We start from the raw sequence: 15,641 nt of genomic DNA, 5'->3' as shown, positions 1-15,641 counted from the left end.
TAGCATTTCCCTGTGTTAAAATAATCCAAACGGGGTGTGATCAAAGTGTTAGAGCCAATTTCAGAATCTGACACTTGTGACTATTTTTCTACCCAGATAGTTCAAGAATATGAATTGTGGTCTGGAAAACTCTAAATATCATTGGTTCCTTCTATTCATGAGTGATTTTAAACTGTATTGTATGTATTTTAGAAATCTGGCTTACCCTGGGAGCCTTGTAATAAAGTCCCTCCTAGAATTAGATGTCCTTCCACCCACCTCTTGATTTCTACTAGCTTATAAAAGGTGCCCTGATTTTTATTTGGAGTATACAAATTAGCTAGTATGTACAATTCACTCCCACCTCAGTTTGGACAAGGATGAAATGTCCAGATGGATCTCCATAGCGCTTTTTAAATTGACATACTTAATGTTAGAAAAATTCCTACACCCATATTTTTCATCTTTAGATGTGGCAGCAAAACAGGAAAGTTTAGTCTATCACATTCTCGTAACGTTTCCTTAGATGTTTCCTGATCAAATGCTAATGAGATCCATGGACACAAGCCTTCTTAAATAACAATTGCCACTTTGAGTATTCAGTCTTTTCACATGAATTGAATATATGCAGAATGAGGACATCATACATAATAAACATATTTGCTGCAAAAAATTTCCAATTACCCTATTGGCTTCCTCCCTGTAAAATTCCTCTTGCCTTTCTGATCCACATGGTCCTATCTCAAATATTCTTCCCCATCTCCATCCATACCATTTCCCCCACCACCCATGTTTCTCTTTCCCTTTCTCTAGTGATCTGCTCTCCTACAAATGCAGATCTTCTCTAACTGGAGGCATGAAGATCAATCACATGACTCTTCCCCCCCAAAAAAAAAAAACCCTCTTGCATGAACCATCCTAGACCACAGAGAAACTTCCTCGTGTAGAGCTTAAGATGTATTATGAACTGAATCAACATGCAACTTTAGTCTAATGTTCACTTTGGGTGTTAGTGTCCCATCACAAATAATTCAGGATACAAACTGAAGAAAACTGTTCTTTTGTGGTGTAAATCTTGGTCTCAAGTCACCACATCCTTAGAAGCTGAACCACTTGATTCTATGAAGCCACCATACTCCTTTCTCAGCTCATTGCCATCTAGGACTATCATCTTTTGCTACTGAGGAATTAGAGGACACAGGGAAGACTCGCTTTACTATGAACCCTGCTTCTTTGAGCACTGCCTCTGGTGTTTTTGCTCTTGAGGTGGCTCCATTAATAAGGATGCTGAATAGGGAAAAGCCACTGATAGTGGATGTTTTCTTTACTGAGGACCGCATTCTCTACCCTCAACTAAAGAGTGTGGAGGGTAGAGAATGAAAGTACAGAGTAATGCAGATGAGAATGAATTTACTCAATCCTACATTTAAGAAGTAATATCTCAAAGATAACTCAATAATATACCTGGACTTGACCAACATTACTCAAAAAATAATTTTATTTATAAAATTGTAACCAAACTTTATTGGTACCTGTTAGAATGTACGATATCCTAGATTTACTAACCTTAGTCTATGTGCCTATTTGTAAACCGTTGCGATGGTATATAACTTAGCGACGGTATAGAAAAGTTTTTAAATAAATAAATCTGAGCTCTCCTGTTTGCACATTTATTGGTGATCTGCAAAAACTGTGGCATTCTGTTCTCGCTATCACAATGGTTTCTTTCTCGTAATATATATTTGTTCCTTTGTCTTTGGGCTTGTTACCTGACCGTGGCCCCTTTTCCTCTGTACCCATTCAATTTCAATATTGATGTCCCCACCCTCCATGTCGTCAGACCTCAGGAGAGCCTTGCAAAAGTTTGATCGCCATTTTGCAGTCATGTTCCGGCTTCTCTGGCTCCCCACAAAAGCACAAGTTACATCGGCATGAGTGGTTCTCAAGTCGTCCAGTTTCTCAGATCACAGCATGCTCAGCTTGGAGTTCATTATATTTGCTACCAAAATTATCTAGCAGACCTGTGAGTCCAGGTGTGCATAATTTCTTGCCTGCCAATGTCCATTTGGCCATCAGTTATTCATTCTTGTATTTGCTTTAATATCAGCTCATTTAAAAAACTATTAGTGAAACTCTTCACGCATTAGGACATTGCTCCCCACATGAACTTGCCCTGAGTTTGTAGTCTCACGGCCTGCTGACTTTCACTTTGGTGCCATCACTTACCACGCCCACTATATGAAAATGTTTAGGTCTTTTTTTTTTTCTTAGAAGAATTCCTTCTCTTTTCTTTATTCAAGCCCACTCGAGTGACAAGCTGCAGATGGCTGCTGTAAACCATGGATTATGTTTTCAGGATCTGAAGCTGCAGCGTCCAGAGACTGACAGATCTTCATTTGCCCTCTTCTGACCCAACAAACTTTTAGTCTGACTCAAACCTTTTTCAGTTGGCCCAACTATCAGTGCATTTGCTCTAACACATTGTAGTTGAACCTTTCCCTCAGGACTGTGGCCTGGAATTCTATTCTAGGTGTTTCCAGATTCCCAAGAAGTTGGGGATGGGACAGAATCTAAGACCTATACCAGACTTGCAGGGACTGAACAAGTTGGTACAGAAGTTCACAAACTCTCTGATCCTCTTTCATTCAACTAAGGGATTGTATGGCTCTAAAGAGTGCTTATGAGTACATCCCATTTTACCCTGCCTATTGGAAGTTCCTCAGGTTTGTGTGGATAAACTATGAATGCTAGGTGCTCTCCTCTTGGCCTCTGTAGCCCCAAATGTCCACAAAATGCATTGCAATAGTGGTATAACTTGCTGGCAGGAAGTCTGTTCCCATACCTATGATTAGTTTGTGACTGGTCTATCTTGGTCAGGAATTCTGGAATCTGTCAGACTATACAATTCCTTCAATCCCTGGTGTTCCTGGTTAGATTTGCTAAGTCAAATCTTCCATTTCAAAGAATTCAGTACATAGGAACTAAGTAAACACTCTTGGACAAAAAACACCACTGCTGATGGGTCTGAATTCTTAACAGGACCAAGCATTAGCAAAGTTGATCCCTGGTCCTTCTCAGACACATGTGATGCATGTAGTTCCTATGATTTGTCTACCCAATGTTTGTTGAGGGACTGTAGATGCACCCAGGAAAAGCATAGACACAAAGATAATGGCCCCCAGTGGAGAGCCTTTCTGCTATGATCTTAGAGGACAAAACAGGATGCTAGTCCTCACTCATGGGTGACATCAAATGGAGCCTAGCCTGGAACTTTGATCTCAAAGATTTTAGAACTTTCAAACTTGCCCTTCTGAGCATCTGCAGCTGTAGCAATCACCCATCAAGTGTCAATGCTCATCTTAGATGCTATCAATGCCCTCTGCCATCAAGGTATGGGGCTGCTATAGAGGCCATTGGGTGTGTTGGCCAGCAGTGCTATTCTCTGCCACTCTGTCAAGCACTATCTGTGAGGCACTGGGATCACCATTGAGCACCCTGGTTGCCTTTGCGGCCCTCAACTGCCAGATCTCCTGAGAGCTCTCAAGTGCCACCGAAGCCCTTGGGTGATAGGGGCTTTGGGCCTTGGACGACCTTGTTGCTGTCGAATGCCAGGGTTGCCATAGACCTGAGGCACCTTGGAGCGCTGAGGCATCCAGGATCCAGTGCCCTCGAGGTCCCTAAACACCTTCGAGCACCAGAGTCTCCATCGGTGGTATTAGATTGTCTACTTCCGCAGGCGCTGGGGGGCACTGTTGATAGCGCAGTGTACTGTCAAACTGGTCAAGCACCGTTGATGCCCTGGGCACAGCATCAATTTATGTCATGGATGCAATCCACTATTGGTGAGCGTGAGAGCGCTATGAGCCTTATGGTACTGCCACCACTGTGGGCATCAGTGGGTGTTGGTTGGATGCAGGACACTACCATAGAGCACAGTCGGTCACCATGGACTTTGCTGCTGTTACATTACAAGGTGATGAGCCATTTCAAAGGCGGTGTTCAGTCTCTTGAAGTGTTATCAAGTACTGGGGGGGTACCAGAGAGGTGATTCCATAGACCGCCAACCACCATGTCATAATCAGAGCCCTAGTGGCACTGGGGATGCCTATATCACACTGTTCCTATTGATTTCCTTAAGAGTTGGTGCATCAAAGTGCAGCATGCGCAGTTGGGTTTTTCCACTCCTCCAAGCACATCAGGTGCCAGCAGGTAGCATTCTCTGGTGCAGTATGCAGCTATGTCAAGGTTTTGCCATTGTCACTTCAAGAAAGCTTCCTCTTCTGTTCTGCTCCATATGGTGCTAGGGATCACTGAGGAAGGCACTATCAAACTCTGAGACTGCTTTTTGGCAGGGTGTAGCCACTGACCTGTAATAGATGGTGCTCAGTCCTTGCTGTGCTGTGGAATTTTACCCACAAGCACAATGAGTGGGTTTGTAGGTGTGCTGCCATCCACAGGATGGGCCACCACTGTATGAGTACTGGCCATCATGCTTTTATAGCAGAGGGCACTATTCTTGCGGTTGAACTCGTGTATTGGTTATGCGTTTCTCTTACGGCGAGCACAACAGGTTGTGCATCGCAGCCACAGGACTGAGCTAACACTGCAGTCCTTGTCTCACCCCTATGGGAGTTGATACCAGGAAGATTAAGTGTCGGGAGTTATCCCATCCTCTGTTTTGTTTTCCACTGCTCCCATGTTAGGAATCCAATTCATGGCTAAGTCATGGAGCTCTGTCCCTTGCAGGTGTATTGCCGAACTGAATCATCAGTTCTTTTGAATTGGTGCATCTCCTTGTAGGCCAGCATAGGCAGACGTTGGGGGAATGGCAGCAGGGGTTGTTCATTTTTGCTAGGGGCCCTCTGATCAGTTTGCCTACCCTGCCTAAGGAGGGTGCTGCAAGTGTCAGGTTTGATTGCTTATGAACCTCAGCACAAAAGTCTCACCTGGAGAGTTGGAAGGTTTATTGGGATTGGGAAACCCAGATTTCCATTGCTTTCCTGTTTATTTAGGAGAGGAAGATATGACAGGGTTTCCAATAGTGACCCTTATGGAGGCCCCCTCCCTCCCCGGACACCTGATTGTCCACATCTACAGGATCCATGAGCAAGTTTGGTGATAGCGTTGTTCTTAGGTCCTTCTAAGGCACAGCAAGACTATTTCGTAAGGGAGTTATTCCAGATTCGGGCTCCCCGACTTACTCAGGTTCTCCTCTTTGGGGTAGCTTTCCAGTGAAGATTAGGGATTTCTCCCGTCTGGGACTCACCTTTGAAACCTGCTGAGCTCAATAGACGTTTTTCGTTGGATGACCGCTATAGGACCCTGCCTCAATGAGGAGGGTTCTAATCTATGTAATTGGCAAGTATGCCCATGGTTGAGGGAGTTAGGGGATGAGGAACCCCGCAACAGAGGTGCTACTCTTTGGTTGCGGTGGCTTCCAAGCTATACCTCGCCATTCTAGGGTTAACCCTGTCTGGACAGGAGATTCCTGGTTCCTGCACATCTACTGGACTGCATGCTTCGTTGGGGTGAAGTATATTTAATCATGGCTGAGGTACAGATGCCTAGGTCAGGTTGCAGTGGTGGGGCAGTCAGATCACCCCTGCCCTGGCCCCCTTAGGATTTCCAGGCTGGTGAAGGAATACTATTTTACATGGGTTTGCACTTTCGGCATCCGTCCTTCCTGCTCTTGGTGGAATGTTTCTGGATTTCTTCCCAGAGGGTTTGCTCTTGCGTTAAGCAGTTCCAAGCAGTCTGAGAACTCTACTTCGGGGGTAACTCCCTACTGGAATCAGTGAGTTATTCGTTTAGGGTTGAGATATGCAGCCTAGTGGCTTTTTCTTACCCTGCAGCCCAGCGATCTGCCTCCTTGTGTTCTTTGCTCATTCCAACTTCCAGTTGAAATGTTGAAGGGTGGGGAAGAAAAGCTAGGGTATTCGTGGTATACATTAGTGTATACCTGCAGGGAGCAATAAAACAATATTTCCCTGTTTTTTTTGCCAAGTTCTGGCCAGTACTGCCTTTGAACAACCCAGTGAAATGTGAAAAGCTAAAGTACCTTCCTGCTCACCTGAACTATCCTATAGTCAGGATGGATAAGCCTCCCCTTGATAGTGTGTACTGCGGGTGAGCTTCAAGCCTAGCTTAACTCCCTGCTTGGGGGCTTGGACTAGCAATCGCATTTCAAGGATTGCCTTTTCTCTCCTGGAACTCTTGATGCTGTCTTGTGTGGTCAACTATATCTAGTACTCTGGCACGTAGGGTCTGTCAGACTCTGCCATTGTTGCTGATTCTTCCAAGCGTTGCTTCAGTTTTTAAGGTGATATTGAATATCAATTTAAGATGTTGTTGAATATTCATGCTAATAACCTTAGGATTCCCTAAGTGTGGGTTCAGTTTTTTCTGCCCATTGTGCCTATCAGCCAAATATGGGGCACACCTCTGCAATTGCATTCTTTCCTTCAGATGCCAGTGGACTGCAGCTTTTCTGGATGGCTCTCTGACCCTTTTTTTTTCCAGTTGTCTTGTGGCACCGAAGGATACTGTGCGGTCTAAGAGCTCTTGTTTGCTTCTCTAGACCTTTTCATGTATCTAAGAGGTTCTAGACCTACTGTTAGGGTTTACTGATCTGAAACCCTGGTTGTAGTTATTTCTGTGATGCGAAGTACATTTCTAGCTGGCATTCACATCAGTCCCCTGTCTTCGGTGCCTCTGCTTCGCATTGGAGTTCTTTCAGTCTGTTGTATTGTAGATCCCAACTTTTTTCCCACCTAGACCCCTTTGTGTTTCAGCAGCCTCACAGGTAAAAGGGAGAGGTGGTCTTTTCAGCACTGTCCAAGCAGGAAACTGCAGTCTATAGCTTGGGATTCACCAATGTGTAAGGACTACCATCCTGCTTGTCCTCTGAGAAAGAGTTGCTTACCTGTAACAAGTGTTGTCAGAGGACAGCAGGATGTTGATCTTCATGACACCCATCCATCTCCCCTGGGAGTTGGTTTCTCCACATAGCTATATCATGGACTCGGGGACTCTGCCTATGGGGGGCAGAATAACTACAGCTGCACAGTAGGGCATGTTTGAAAGTTTGAGTTCTTGAGATCAGTTCTGGACCAGGCTCCAACCAATGTTGCCCATGTGAGGACTAACACCCTGCTGTCCTCTGAGTACACCTGTTATAGGTAAGGAAATCTGCTTTCTCTTCTTTTGGGAGAGAAAACCTTGATCTATACAGACAACCAAGTGGCCATGTTCTGTGTAAGCGAGCAGGGGAGATTAGGGTACCTATGCCCTCTACGAGGAAGTCCTCCATATCTGGTCATGGGCACATAATCACAATGCCCATTTCCAGGTGACACATCTTCTAGCAATCCAGAGCATGTTGGTGGAGTGCCTGAGTTAAATTGCACAAGTCCTGGAATCAAGGATTTGGACAACTTTTTCTGTTGCTGGGGAAAGCAGTATGTATTTATATTCTGCTTTTTCAGGCACTTAAAATTGGATGGCATTCAGGTACTGTAGGTAATCATTTTGCCTCAGAAGAAAGGTTGAAGCTCTGCATGCAAGCAGCTACAGATAAGCTCCTGGTGCTTTTATACTAGAGTGGTCTACTCTACACACAGATTCCTCTAATTGCCATGGCCATCCAAAAGAACCTTCTGGATATGGTGAGGATAATTGTAGTAGCCCCAATCTGTCCATGGAAAGTATAGTATCCCTAACTTGTATGGCTGTCAATTTAGTCTGGTTCTGTTAATGTCTCATTACAAAGGAGGGAGTTCCATTCAAACCTGCCAACTTTGGCCCTTGCCACATGACATTTGGAGGCATAGTAATCTCATGCCTCTTCAGATTTGGAGGATGTGATTTCCATCCAGAAACATTCAACCAGAAGATCCTACAGCTTTAAATGAAAATATTTCCAACTTGATATAGGGCCAGCCGACTTGGACCCCTTTCTCCAATGTTTATTCCTCTCCTCCTCAGGTTTTAGTATATTTTCAGTTCATCTGTGTGCCATTGTGGCATTTCACCAGCAGGTGGAAGGGGCTTTGATCTTTTTCTACTTCAGGTATCGAGTTTCTTGGAAGGACTGTGGCATTCTAAACATGGTCAGTAAACATCTAGTGCCTTGGGACCTCAATGTAGTCATAGTTGAGCTCATGAAACTGTTCAAAATTCTCGAGTTGAACTTGGTTTCTAATGGCTATAACTTTGGCACTGAGTGTGTGAACTCTACATGCAGATGTGCTGAATGTGAAACCTGCAACGTAAACCACACCAATGAACTTTGGGAATATTTTTTATATATATAATAAAGACCTCATATATTAGAGGAGCTTATAAACTTGATAGCTCACTAAAATTCATTAAGAATTTACCACATAATTATTTGCATTGTGGTTTTTCCATATTTATAATCATAGGTCTCGATTATATTTTTAACTTGGTGAATCACGCTTATCATAAATTTTTCAACAGTGAATAACACTTATCTTAAAAGTTGAGTGATCAACGCCGCTTGAAAGAGTGATCATTTATCATGATGCCCGACACGGCTCGTGTTTCTTTTAGTGCTTCATCAGGGGCAAACATTCAGTATAGTTGTTTCTACAGCGAAAAATGTAAAAAACAATGTTATAATTGTAAAAACTTATTTCATTCATTAAATATACATACGCTCCGTACTTTTGTGCTGTCACTCTATTGCATATTCTCAACGTCTCCCAAACCGGATCCTCCATCTTGTTATCCTGTGGCGGTATTTAAACCAACCAGCGGATTCTGTCAAAGCCAGTGGGAAATTTAGCGTCTATAACTAACCAATTCTGCAACACGCTACTTAGATACGTCATATCAAAGTTGCCCAGTCCACAGTGTCGTTCATACCATGTGGACTTTGGGCGGAAAGCTTGAATATCCATTTCTGCTCAATAAAGTTCAATTTCATTTGAATGTCAAATCCCTGATCGCGATCTTTCACCTGATCAATAATAGTCCATTTTAAATGTTGAAATTGATCATACTGAGCACAATGTTTTACAATTGGCGCCTCCATGTTTGATGTGTTGATTCTACTGTGGTGTTCTCTCAACCAAATCTTTATTTGTCTACTTGTGCGCCCTATATAAATAGACTGACACGGACACTGGATTAAATAGATCACATTGGTAGATATACAATTAGTCATAGATCTTTTTTTGTATATTGTGCCCATGTTTGGATGTTGCCAAGCCGCACCAGTCATAGGCTGCCCATGTCGTATTGTCCACATTCATCATGATATCGATCCTCTCTTTCAATAGCTGTCAATCGGGTGTTCGCACGAACCACATGTTCTTTTATGTTCTTACCCCGAGAATAGGAAAAAAGTAGGAAATCCACAAATACTGTAGAATGCAATTGAAGAATGTGCCAATGACGTTTGATGCTATTTATTATCAAATGAGATTTATCAGAATGTTGAACACACACGTCTGAAGGTATATTTTTTCTCGACTGATATTGCAACAGATACACGATCTGAGTATTTCGTGCGTTTATATGCTTTTTGAACAGCATTGTAGGGATATCCTCGTTCAAAAAATCTGTATGCCATGTCTCTAGCCTAGCTTTTAAATTCCTGATAGAACAAATGCGTCTTAGTTTAAAAAAATTTACTAACCGGTAGGCCCCTCTTAAAAGCTGTAGGATGGCAACTATGAAATCTCAATAAATTGTTACGTTCAATAGGCTTATGATGAATTGTATAAAGTTGACCTTCCTTAATGCTTAAGGAAATGTCTAAAAAATCAATATGACTAGTACTGTATTGAAAAGTGAACTTTATATTTGAATCTACCATTTTTACCCACTGTAAAAACTGCTTTAAGGACTGTTCATCAGCTAACCAAAAAAATAGGTCATCTATGTACCGTGTCCAAAATGGAATTTGCTGGAAAAAAAAACAGATTTGTAAATGTTGTTCAAACTGATCATCACCAAATTAGTGATGGAGGGGGCCACCGATGACCCCATCGCAATGCCATGAATTTGTAAATAAAACTTATCCTCAAATTGAAAATAGTTATGTTTCAAAATCTTGCAATTTGTAATAAGAAAAGACACCGGTATCCTGGAAACTGGAGACTTCCCCAATATCTCAGCAACAATATCTGAGCAACTTTCACAATGGGATGAGTTCAAAAGCTACACTTGTTACACAGGTGCTATCTTCATTGCACATTGATCCAAGCCATTGTTATCTCCGTTCTTTCCAGGGCCACATGCGCACAAAGAAAGGGCTCTTCATTCCGAGGGCAGTAAGAACCCTGGTGAATTAACTAGTATTGATCCCAATATAATGGGAAGCACAGTTGCCAAACTGTGTAATTGGCTAGCAGACTGTATAGTCACTGTTGAATGCTATAACTGGCTTCTAGATTGTCAAAGCTTATCTAGTGAGAGCCGTGGCACATCTTAAGGCTGCTTCCATTGAAAACTGCAAAGCTGCTACCTAGGGGTATTAGCAGTGGGACATGAAGATGATATCTGGACAGCATGACCTGTGTTCACAGGTTGGCAGTTGAGAACATTACTGGGTCAGACCGAGGGTCTATCACGCCCATTGTCTTGTTTCCAGCAATCAAGTCACAAGGGCCTGGCGGGATCCCAAACAGTAGATAGATTCCATGCTGCTTATGCCCAAGGATAAACAGTGACTTTCCTCAAGTCTACCTTGTTAATAAGTTTATGGACTTTCCCTCCAGAAACTTGTCCCAACCTTTTTCACCTTTTATTTGGTCAATATTGTGAATTTCTCATATTTGAGCAACCTGAAGGCATAAATGAAACCCAACACAGATGCAGTATGTTGGGTTCCAGGAGATCAACAAGATCATAAGCAGAAACGAAAACTGCTATAAATGGAATGGAACTAACACAAAAATGTAGATAGGCTGGATCACAGGAGATAAAATTCAAGAATAAACATTTAGGAAATCTAAACATTTTGGAACTGCAAGGTGTTGGGAGGAACATGGATTTAAAGTCGAAAGACCAACTGAGTATATACATATTCTCAGGGATAGGATGTGGCGGGAAGTGATGGACTTCTAGCAAAGATTAGAAGAAAAACATTAATGTGAAATTTGCTGTGAAGTAACTTTGAAGATTTGCTGGAAGGATGTGAAAGTGTGCACGAGATGATGGGAGGCAGTAAATCATGTTAGTAAAAAAGAAAATGATTTTGCTATTTATGTACTCTGATTTTGGCAGCAAACTAGCTAATTTAGTACTGAAGGGCATGATAGAGGACAAAAAAGGAAAACAGAAGTTTGGAATGATCTCATGAAACATGGGCAAACACAGGAAAGCTGAGCACAGAATTGGCTCACCATGATTGCCATGGTGCAATTTTATTGATGAACATATAAAATAAGGCTAAGTATCTGAAAAGGGACTTGTGAGTTCCTGTAGTACTTAACATTAGCTTGGATGGTTTGATTAGTTAAATTTAAGTTTGAGAATTTTGTTCCTGGCCAGTAACTTTGTGTATTTTTGAATTAATATACTTTAAATGTGTAAACAATGTTGGAGCCATATGTTGACAGACAGATAACAGAATATGCTCATGGGTAGATAAATGGGCTTGCTTGAAGTCTGCATTTCTTAGTTGTAGTCACTGTATAACACTGGAAGATGGTTGTCCAAAGTAGTGATGGTATGTTGCTAAAGCTGAAATTAATATTGGCATGTATTTAAAGGCTGCAGTGTCAAGGGAGCATATCTTAGGCATTTTGCAATTACAGCTGCCCTTATAAACGCCACATAACTGTGATTCTCCAAACAGATACATAGTGGAGCTGCTATTACTTTCACCAAGAACAAAATAGATTGGGTTGCATCTTTGGCCAGAGTGAGAATTTTTGTATGCAAAATATTGGCTTGCTAGAATGAACTTAAATCTTTGTTTACCTCCTGTTTGGGTTTGGTTCCAGAGTATGCTGTTGTATGTAGTGTTAGACTTTTAAGTAACATGTTTTGAACAAATTTGACTTTTGGGGTCCTAGTTGACTGCTTTGGTCTAAAACCAAACAAATAGCACAAAATACCAAACTTTTGCTGCTGTGAGCATTAGCTTAAGCAGAGTATGATGGATTTGGAGGGAAAAAGTATACTGTGATGCTGGTTTGTCAGGTTAACTGTGCTGTCAGTGGCTTAAACTCAAGGTAATTGTTTCTAATGAATGGATTTTGTGGTCTCAAGCATGGTTTTCCTGGCTTGTTTTATTTTTGTAATTTTATTGAGACTCGAGCATTTTTCAGAGCCTTACTCCTAGCATATAACTGATTTTACTAATAGATATCAAATAGCCCACCAAACTGAGTAGTTTTTGTGGTGTTATTTCTTTTAAAGTACCGTATGTGCACCATATATACATAGCGAAATTATTTTTAGCTGCACTGTTTTTGGATGCTTTTGATATGGTGGTACTAGAATAGCTGACCCATCTGGTTTGTAGAGGCTAGATCATAACATGCATGTAATAGCTTAACTGGCAGGTGTCTTGTGCCCTGCTAGTCTTGTGGATTAAAGGGTACATTTTCAATAGTGTGCCTGACTATGATCATACATAGTTTTCAGCCCCTCAGTTTTCAAAGCAAGGTACCCTTGTCATTGAATATTGGCTTGTATGGTTGTGTGCTTTTACACATGGTATTAAAAAAAAAAAAAAAATACAATGTAATGTGCACATGTTGCATGCCTGCTACAGACTTTTATGAAACTTGTAAACTACACAGATTTTTTTTTAATTGCATCTTGAACACATTTTTCCTATATTATGTCCAATGTACATATACACTTCTGGTGGCTAAAAATCCACATAGCTGGATATGACTGACATAAGCAGGCTAACTATCTGTTAGCGGTATGAAAGCCTTAAAAGTACAGCTGTATTTAAGGGTACATTTTCAAAGCTAGTTTGAGATCTGACCTGCTGTTGTATGTTCTCTCCAGAGAATATAAGTAGGGCCTCTGGAGCAGTGCAACACTCCAACAATCAACTTGGTTTCCACACTGTTTCCCAAGGTGTTTGCTTTATTTTGATGTGGTTGGATACCATCTAAACAAGTTCAGTTTTTACATTAGCTTTAATGGAGCAACTTTATTTGCCAGGTATAATGGAATAAGCAAAAGACTTCAGTTCACATCACTTCAAATGTAAAGATGAACCGTACTTTATTTCAAAAAGGTGTTAGTTATAACGTGGAGGAAGATACTATTTGACCTTGGGTTGAATAAAGGCTCTTTAGCAGTGTCTAATCCACAGTTGTGCTGAGTTTTCTGCAGACCCTTTGATAAACTGGTGGCTCTAAAGGTTGTATGTCAGTCTTTTTGTGTTGAAATCTTTTATTAAAGTTTTTCAAAAGGAACAAAGAAACAAATCATTGCTCACATAAAGTACATAGTGGGCATTGCAACCAATATTAAAACTACAATCAGAAGCATATATGTACATTCAGAATACAAATGCTATATCCTGACAATAGGCATTGAGAAGCTATAAAATAGGAGAGCAATGAGAGAAAAAGAAGAAAGAATGAAGAAAATAGATAGAAAGAGAGAAAGAAAAGAAAATAAGAGGTAACGAAGAAGAAAGAGCATAACGAGGGAAAAGCACAGGGCATACAATAGAGAGAGAGAAAGGGTATGCATAAAATAAAGAAATATGCAAATGAACCTGCATGGAATACAACAAGGTACACATGTTAGTTAAGGAGACATCTGTAAGTAAACGTCAAACGGTTTCCACACTAGTGCCCAGGCAGCCAGCCTCCGGAACTTTATAGCCATGGCCTTTTCATATTTCACTTATATACATACAGAGTTCCACCAAAGATGTTCAGAAAGCAAATCACTACGTTTCCAATTGGATAGAATGTTATGTTGGGCAATTATAAGAAGAAAATCTAATTTGCATTGTGGGGCGGAGAGCGATACTGAAGGGTGGGCACCTTTCAAAATAGTAACGGCGTAAGATAGGGGTACAGTGAACTGGAAAATCTCAGTTACTATGTTCCACACTTTTGTCCAAAATTGAAATGTATTAGGACACGAAAATAACATATGCTGTAATGTGGCATTAGGGCCAGCACAGGACCAACAAGTATGCGAGGGAAGAACTCCTGCCCTATGAAGTTTCCAAGGTGTCCACAGTGCTCTATTTAATACAAAAAACATAGACTGAGTAAGGCTAGAGGATAATGAGATGCGCATCATAACATTCCATACATATACCCAACACTCAGAGGAGATTGGAATAGACAGTTCCTCAGACCAAATAGTAGATAGCGGGGAGCTAGAAGACTTATGGGAAAGGCGGGAAATCAGCTTATATAAGTGGGAAGCTAAGTGACCCCTGGGACCATATTCCTGATAGATCTCAAGCAGGTAAGGGGACTGAGCGGGGAAGACATTCCTTCCACAAACAGCGTGAAACACATCTCTAAGTTGTAGCCAGGAGTAAAATTGTGACCTGGGGAGAGAGAAACGATCCTGCAATATGGAGAAGGAGCAATAGCCACTAGCATCAAAAACATCTGAGAGTGACCAGATGTGCATCTGCGTCCAAATTGGCCAAAAAATGGGACGGGTATCAATACGTAGCAAAGAGTTCCCCCAGAGCGGACCATATTTCGAAGACTTCCACGAATACGTGGAGGAAGGGCGGAGATTTTCCAATTCCACGAACGCTCTATGTAGAGATCGTAAAATAGGATTGGAAGCCAATCGGGAAGATAAAATAACCCCTGGGAATAAGTATATGGGCAGCGGGGAAATTAACGTGGTTTCCAGCCCCAACCATCTCGGGAGGTGCCCAATAGAGAGAAAGTGGGAAAAGTAAAAATAGCCCGACTGTAAAATAAAAGCTTGGTGATATTTATAAAAATCAGGAAAATTCACCCCCCCATGCTGCTTGGCAGCTTTCAATTTACGTAAGGCTATCCTCGGAGTCTTGTGGTTCCAGAGGAAGGTGGTTAGCAACCGGTCAACATAGGAGTAAAAGTCAGCTGAAAAAAAAATAGGGACCATAGCGAGAATATATGTGATCTTTGGTGCTAAAACCATTTTAATAGTTTCCAGTCTTCCCCACCAAGTTAAATGGAGAGGAGACCATTTGAGAGTGGCGTCTCGGAGTTGTTGCAGGATCGTTGCTTCACATTGGGTGATAGTGTCGCTGGGATCAGTATGGAAGTAGATGCCTAGGTATTTAAGACCCTTTTTCACCTTCTGTATTTGATAGTGGGAGAGATCCAAGAGTGAGCCACTATAGTTAAGAGGGAGAAGCTCAGTTTTATGCCAATTGATTTTGTATCCAGAGAGCAATGAGTATTGAGAGATGAGAGAAAAGAGCAGACAGTGAAGAAGAAGGCTGAGTAAGAAAAAGCAGAACATCGTCAGCATAAGCGGACAATTTGAAAGTATCCATACCCACTGTAACACCAGTTACAGTAGAAGCAGTGCGGATAGCTATTAAGAGGGGTTCCAACGCTAAATTGAAAAGCAAGGGGGAGAGGGGACACCCCTGCCTTGTTCCTCTAAAAAGTGGGAATCTGGTGGATTTCTGATTGTTAATGTAAAGATAAGCAAAGGGAGAATGATAAATGTGCTTTATCCAAGAA

General features: G+C 41.6%; 1 protein-coding gene across 27 annotated transcripts in view; it reads left to right on the top strand.

Annotated features, from left to right (window-relative positions):
• ELAVL2 (ELAV like RNA binding protein 2) overlaps positions 1-15,641 on the top strand; it is a 462,154-nt gene that overhangs the window by 180,100 nt on the left and 266,413 nt on the right. The window lies entirely within an intron of this gene.

This window comes from Rhinatrema bivittatum, chromosome 1, assembly GCF_901001135.1.
Source record: "Rhinatrema bivittatum chromosome 1, aRhiBiv1.1, whole genome shotgun sequence".
NCBI classification, from domain to species: domain Eukaryota; kingdom Metazoa; phylum Chordata; class Amphibia; order Gymnophiona; family Rhinatrematidae; genus Rhinatrema; species Rhinatrema bivittatum.
The sequence above is the reverse complement of the archived record's forward strand: the minus strand, read 5'-3'. Positions and strand labels throughout refer to the sequence as shown.